Source organism: Arachis hypogaea, chromosome 4 (genome assembly GCF_003086295.3).
Source record: "Arachis hypogaea cultivar Tifrunner chromosome 4, arahy.Tifrunner.gnm2.J5K5, whole genome shotgun sequence".
NCBI classification, from domain to species: domain Eukaryota; kingdom Viridiplantae; phylum Streptophyta; class Magnoliopsida; order Fabales; family Fabaceae; genus Arachis; species Arachis hypogaea.
The window spans coordinates 18,772,158-18,779,929 of record NC_092039.1 but is presented as its reverse complement, the minus strand read 5'-3'; the positions used below and the strand labels follow the sequence as shown (position 1 = coordinate 18,779,929).

The following is a 7,772-nucleotide window of genomic DNA, read 5'->3' as shown; positions in this document are numbered from 1 at the left end:
AAGCCAAATAAAAAATTATGCAAAATTTTAAGCAAAACAAAAAAAAACACTTTAAAAAAGTATACTAGAAATATAACAATTATTGTATTTTTTTTCTCTCAACTTAAACTTTAAAGAAATGGTTTAATGATACAATCTCCATCCTTGGCTAAATTTTGGTTGGTTTTAACTTCCTAAAATGAAAATCATAATCTATAGCTTTTCTCATTTACGGTCAGCTTGTATAAACAAGAACCACTCAAATAAAAACACTTAAAATATCTTTTTTAAGGATATTTTTTAACAATTAAAATTTTACATATGTAATCGATTAAACCGTATTATTTCTGTCATAATTAAATTGGACAAACCGATTCGATCAAAAAATTGATGAACCAAATTTTAAATTAGTCTAAATTAATATTCTTTTTTATAAAAAATGACTACAATATTCTATTATAAAAAATGACTAAAATACTCATATTATATATATATAACCCTAAATTTTAATCCTATGACGACACCGAAAGAAGAGAAGGATTAGGATTTAGGGTTCTCAAAATTAACATATATATATAATAAGAATATTCTATCATTTTCTATAAGAAGAGCATTGTAATCATTTTCTATAAAAAAAATATTAATTTAGACTGGTTTAAGATTTAGTTCATCGATTTTTTAGCCAAATCAATCTGTTTGATATAATTTTGACAAAAATAATACGGTTTAATCATTTATATGTATTGAATTTTAATTACTAAAAAATATTTTAAAAAATAGACGTTTTAAACTTTTTTATCTAAATGACTCCTTGTACAAATATTTTAAAGTAATATTGATTTGTCTATGGTGAAAAAAGTAAAAACTGGACCTTTAAAAAACACGCTCTCAAATTCCATGTTACTGATGGAGACTGACGGCGTACCATTATTTATGGTTTTCAAAAGTTTTTCCCAAGAAGTATCGTAATTAGAAACATTTAGTCCTTACATATTTAAAAGTTAAATTTTTTTTTTGTTAAATATTCTGCATTAATTATTTAATAACATATAATTCGATATTACAATACTTTACCACTACCACACTGAATTTTACGTTTAAGTCGTAAAACAGAGGTGGTGTGGTATTACGACCTCTAAAATAAAATGTGTACATGTAATAGTAGAAAGATTATAACATACTAGGAGTCTTGAAAAATAAAAGAAATAGAAACCGCGAAATAAAAGCGTTGATGAGCGAATAATTTATACGTTTTTGGCATTGTTTTTAGGTAGTTTTTAGTATGATTTAGTTAGTTTTTAGTATATAATTATTAGTTTTTATGCAAAAATCAAATTTCTGGACTTTACTATGAGTTTGTGTATTTTTCTATGATTTCAGATTTTTTCTGGCTGAAATTGAGGGATCTGAGCAAAAATCTGATTTAGAGGCTGAAAAAGGACTGCAGATGCTGTTCGATTCTGACCTCCCTGCACTTGAAATGGATTTTCTGGAGTTACAGAAGCCCAATTGGTGCGGTCTCAATTGTGTTGGAAAGTAGACATCTTGGGCTTTCTAACAATATATAATAGTCCATACTTTGCCCAAGTTTTGATAATGCAAACTGGCGTTTTAACGCCAATTTTCTACCGTTTTCTGGCATTAAACGCCAGAACTGGCATAAAAGCTGGAGTTAAACACCCAAACTGGCACCAGAGCTGGCGTTTAACTCCAAGAAAAGCCTATCCATGTGAAAGCTTCAATGCTCAGCCCAAACACACACCAAGTGGGCCCCGGAAGTGGATTTCTGCATCATTTACTTATCTATGTAAACCCTAGGTTACTAGTCATTATAAATAGGACCTTTTACTATTGTATTTTCATCGGGAGATCTTTAGATCATTTTTGAGACTATCTTTATATCATTGTTGATCTCTTGATCACCCTTAGGGGGCTGGCCATTCGGCCATGCCTGGACCTTCATCACTTATGTATTTTCAACGGTGAAGTTTCTACACCTCATAGATTAAGGTGTGGAGCTCTGCTGTTCCTCATGAATTAATGCAATTACTACTGTTTTCTATTCAATTCAAGCTTATTCTTGTTCTAAGATATTCATTCGCACTTCAACATGATGAATGTGATGATCAAGTGACACTCATCACCATTCTCACTTATGAACGCGTGCCTAACAACCACTTCCGTTCTACCTGAAAACAAGTTTGAATGTATATCTCTTGGTCTTCTAGTCCATGATGCATGGTTTCCTCTCCTAAGAACAGAGACTTTCATTCCGTGAGATCAGAGTCTTCGTGGTATAAGCTAGAATCAATTGGCAGCATTCTTGAGATCCGGAAAGTCTAAACCTTGTTTGTGGTATTCCGAGTAGGATCTGGGATAGGATGACTGTGACGAGTTTCAAACTCGCGAGTGCTGGGCGCAGTGACAGTGCACAAAAGGATAATTGGATCTTATTCCAACACAAGTGAGAACCGACAGATGATTAGCCCTACGTAACCCGTAGCCAGACCATTTTCACTGAGAGGAGGATGGTAGCCATTGACAATGGTGATCCCCAACATACAGCTTACCATGAAAAGGAGTACGCATGACCGGATGAAAGTAGTAGGAAAGCAAGGATTCAAAAGGAATAAAGCATCTCCATATGCTTATCTAAAATTCCTACCAATGAATTACATAAGTATCTCTATCCTATTTTATGTTTTATTTGTCTTTTAATTATCAACACCCCATAACCATTTGAATCTGCCTGACTGAGATTTACAAGATGATCATAGCTTGCTTCAAGCCGAAAATCTCCGTGGGATCGACCCTTACTCACGTAAGGTATTACTTGGACGACCCAGTGCACTTGCTGGTCAGCTACGCGGAGTTGTGAAGAAAGTGTGTGAGATCACGATTTCGCGTACCAAGTTTTTGGCGCCGTTGCCGGGGATTGTTCGAGTTTGGACAACTGACGGTTCATCTTGTTGAGTAGATTAGGTAATTTTCTTCTTGTTTCAACCTTTATTTTATTTTCAAAAAGTTTTCAAAAATCTTTCAAATTTTTTTCTTTTTCGTTTTTTCAAAACTTTTTTCTAAAAAAAACAAAAAATTTTATAAAATCATAAAAACAAAAAATTTTATGTTTCTTGTTTGAGTCTAGTGTCAATTTTTAAGTTTGGTGTCAATTGCATGTCTTTATTCTTCTTGCATTTTTTGAAAGTGTGTTCTTGTGTTCTTCATTTGATCATCAAGTTGTTCTTGATGATTTTCTTTGTTTGATCTTTAAATTCTCTTGTTTTGTGTCTTTTGTTGTTTCTCATGTGCATTCTCAAATTGTTAGTGTCTCTAGTATGAAAATTTCTAAGTTTGGTGTCTTTCATGTCTTTCTTTTCTTAAAAATTTTCAAAAATATGTTCTTGATGTTCATCATGATCTTCATAGTGTTCTTGATGTTCATCTTGACATTCAAAGTGTTCTTGCATGCATTCCTTGTTTTGATCTTAGTTTTTCATGTTTAATTTCATTCTATTGTTTTTCTCTCTCATCATTAAAAATTAAAAAAAATTCAAAATTATGTCTTTTCAAGTCAATAATACAGAAAATTGAATATTCAGAACATACAGCAGAGGAATCACAGAGAAAAAGCTGGGCGTTCAAAACACCCAGTAAAGAAGGATTTCTGGCATTTAAATGCCAGCCAGGGTACCTAGCTGGGCGTTTAACGCCCAAGGAGGTAGCCAAGTGGGCGTTAAACGCTAGAATGGATACCATTCTGGGCGTTTAACGCCAGGATAACACCAGGGAGGTAATTTTGTTTTCAATTCAAATCTTTTTCAATTTTTCAAGTTTTAAAACTAATTTTTCAAAATCTTATCTTTTTCATATCTTCTCTTATCAATCATATCTTTTTCAAAATCAAATCTTGTTTATTTTTCTTTTAATATTTTCGAAAATCCTTGCTAACAATTAATGTTGTGATTCAAAGATTTCAAGTTTGTTACTTTCTTGTTAAGAAAGGTTCAATATTTGAATTTTAGAATCATATTTTTAATTTCTTGTTAGTCAAGTCATCAATTTTAAAAATCAAATCTTTTTTTTAAATTGTTTTTCAATCATATCTTTTCAAATCATATCTTTTTCAAATCACATCTTTTTAAATTCTAATTTCAAAATCTCTTTCTAACTTCTTATCTTTTCAAAATTTATTACCTCTTATCTTTTTCAAAATCACCTAACTACTTCTCTCACCTCTAATTTTCGAAGGTCACTAACCTCTTTTTCAAAATTCTCTTTTATTAACTAATTGTTTTAAATTCTAATATCTTTTTATTTCAAAATTTTTTTCGAAAATTCTCTCTCTCCTATCTCTTTCTATTTAATCACTAACACTTATCCTCCTTTAATAATTCGGACCCCCTCCCTCTCTATAAGTTCGAATTCTTCTCTCTACTTCATCCTTCTATTCTTCTTTTCATCTGACACATCAAGGAATCTCTATACTGTGACATAGAGGATTCCATACTTTCTTTGTTTTCTTTTCTTTATATGAGCAGGAATAAAGATAAAGGCATTCTTGTTGAATCTGATCTTGAACCTGAAAGGAATCTGAAAAGGAAGCTAAGAGCAGCTAAAGCACAATATTCTGAAGAGGACCTGACAGAAATTTTCGAAAAGGAAGTAGACAAAACAGCCATGGCCGAACCCAACAACAACAATGCAAGGAAGATGCTTGGTGACTTTACTGCACCAACTCCCGACTTCTGTGGGAGAAGCATCTCTATTCCTGCCATTGGAGCAAACAACTTTGAGCTTAAGCCTCAATTAGTTTCTCTGATGCAACAGAATTGTAAGTTTCATGGACTTCCATTGAAAGATCCTCATCAGTTCTTAGCTGAATTTTTATAAATCTGTGACACTGTTAAGACCAATGGAGTTGATCCTGAGGTCTATAGACTTATGATTTTCCCTTTTGCTATAAGAGACAAAGTTGTATATGGTTGAACTCACAACCTAGAGACAGCCTGAACTCTTGGGAAAAGCTGGTCAATGCCTTCTTAGCTACATTCTTTCCACCTCAAAAGATGAGTAAGCTTAGAGTGGAAGTTTAAACCTTTAAACAGAAGGAAGGTGAATCCCTCTATGAAGCTTGGGAAAGATACAAGCAATTGATCAGAAGGTATCCTTCTGACATGCTTTCAGAATGGAGCATCATTGGTATCTTTTATGATGGTCTGTCTGAGTTATCCAAGATGTCATTGGACCATTCTACAGGCAGATCTATTCATCTGAAATCCTGTAAACAATGGGACAACTCAGAAGAAAGGAGTTCTTGAGATTGATACTTTGAATGCTATATTGGCTCAGAACAAATTATTGACTCAGCAAGTCAATATGATTTCTCAGAATCTGACTGGATTGCAAGCTGCATCCAGTAGTAATAAAGAAGCATCTTCTGAAGAAGAAGCTTATGATCCTGAGAACCCTGCAATGGAAGAGGTGAATTACATGGGAGAATCCTATGGAAACACCTATAATCCTTCATGGAGAAATCATCCAAATCTCTCATGGAAGGATCAACATAAGCCTCAACAAGGCTTCAACAACAATAATGGTGGAAGAAATAGGTTTAACAATAGAAAGCCTTTTCCATCATCTTCTCAGCAACTGACAGAGAACTCTGAGCAGAGCTGTTCTGCCTTAGCAACCATAGTCTCTGATATATCTAAAATCACACTAAGTTTCATAAATGAAACAAGATCCTCCATTAAAAATTTGGAGACACTAGTGGGTCAGCTGAGTAAAAAGGTTATTGAAACTCCTCCTAGCACTCTCCCAAGCAATACAAAAGAAAATCCCAAGAGAGAGTGCAAGCCATAACCATGACCAACATGGCCGAACCTGGAGAGAGTGAGGAGGACGTAATTCCCAGTAAGAAAAACCTCATGGGATGTCCTCTGAACAAAAAGGAGTTTCCCTTTGAGGAACCAAGGGAATCTGAGGCTCATACAGAGACCATAGAGATTCCATTGAACCTACTTCCGCCATTCATGAGCTCTAATGAGTATTCTTCCTCTGAAGAGGATGAAGATATTACTGAAGAGCAAGTTGCTAAGTACCTTGGAGCAATCATGAAGCTGAATGCCAAGTTATTTGGTAATGAGACTTGGGAGGATGAACCCCCCTTGCTCACCAATGAACTGAATGACTTGATTAGGCAGACATTACCTCAGAAGAAATCGGATCCCAGAAAATTCTTAATACCCTGTACTATAGGCACTATGACCTTTGAGAAGGCTCTGTGTGACCTGGGGTCAGGCATAAACCTCATGCCACTATCTGTAATGGAGAAACTAGGGATCTTTGAGGTACAAGCTGCAAAAATCTCACTAGAGATGACAGACAAACCAAAGAAACAGGCTTATAGATTTGTAGATGATGTCTTGGTAAAGGTTGAAGGCTTTTACATCCCTACTGACTTCATAATCCTAGACACTGGGAAGGATGAAGATGAATCCATCATCCTTGGAAGACCCTTCTTAGCCACAGCAAAGGCTGTGATTGATGTAGACAGAGAAGAGCTAGTTCTTCAAGTGAATGAGGACTACCTTGTGTTTAAAGCTCAAGGATCTCCTTCTGTACATATGGGGAAGAAGCACGAAAAGCTTCTCTCAATAAAAAGTTAAACCAAGCCCCCACATTCAAACTCTAAGTTTGGTGTTGGGAGGCCACAACCATACTCTGAATATCTGTGAGGCTCCATGAGAGCTCACTGTCAAGATATTGACATTAAAGAAGCGCTTATTGGGAGGCAACCCAATTTTTACTTATCTATGTTAAATTTCCATTTTCCATTGTTATTTTATGTTTTCTTTAGGATGATGATCACGTGGAGTCACAAAAACAAAAGCAAAAATAAAAAACAGCATTAAAAATAGCACACCTTGGAGGATGAGCTTACTGCATTTAAACGCCAGTAAGGGTAGCAGAATGGGCGTTAAACGCCTAGTCTGGCACCATTCTAGGTGTTTAACGCCAGAAAAGGGCACCAGATTGGCGTTTAACGCCAGAAAAGGGCACCCAGCTGGCGTTAAATGCCAGAAATGGGTAGCAACCTGGCGTTTAACGCCAGGATTGGTATTCAAAGGGGCGTTTACACGCCAGAATAGTGCAGGGATGAGAAATCCTTGACACCTCAGGATCTGTGGACCCTACAGGATCCCCACCTACCTCAACTCAATCTCTCTCTTCTTTACACATTTCAATAACACCCTCCCCTAAAACCCTTCACCAATTACCTCCAACTCTCTTCCCTATCACCTCTTCACCACTCACATCCACCCACTCTTCCCCAAAAACCCCACCTATCCCACCATTCAAAATTAAAAAGCTTTCCCTCCCAACCCAACCCTCACACACGGACACCACTCTCTTCCACTCCTATATAAATCCCTCCTCACTCCTTCCTTTTCACACATCATATACACTTTTCCCCTCCTTGGCCGAACCTTTCTTCACCCTTCTTCTCCTCCATTTCTTCTTCTTCTCCATCTTTCTTTCTTCCTTTGCTCGAGGACAAGCAAACCTTTTAATTTTGGTGTGGTAAAAGCGTTACTTTTTGTTTTTTCATATCCATTTATGGCATCTAAGGCCGGAGAAACCTCTAGAAAGAGAAAAGGGAAGGCAAAAGCTTCCACCTCCGAGTCATGGGAGATGGAGAGATTCATCTCAAAGGTCCATCAAGACCAATTCTATGAAGTTGTAGCCAAGAAGAAGGTGATCCCTGAGGTCCCTTTCATGCTCAAAAGGAA

At 35.8% G+C, this 7,772-nt stretch overlaps 1 non-coding gene across 1 annotated transcript; it reads right to left on the bottom strand.

Moving 5' to 3' along the window:
* Nucleotides 1-5,051: 5,051 nt before the first annotated feature.
* LOC112799120 (small nucleolar RNA R71) lies at nucleotides 5,052-5,159 on the bottom strand. Its single transcript, XR_003200697.1, has one exon. It is a non-coding gene; the product is annotated as a small nucleolar RNA R71 (small nucleolar RNA).
* Nucleotides 5,160-7,772: the final 2,613 nt, after the last annotated feature.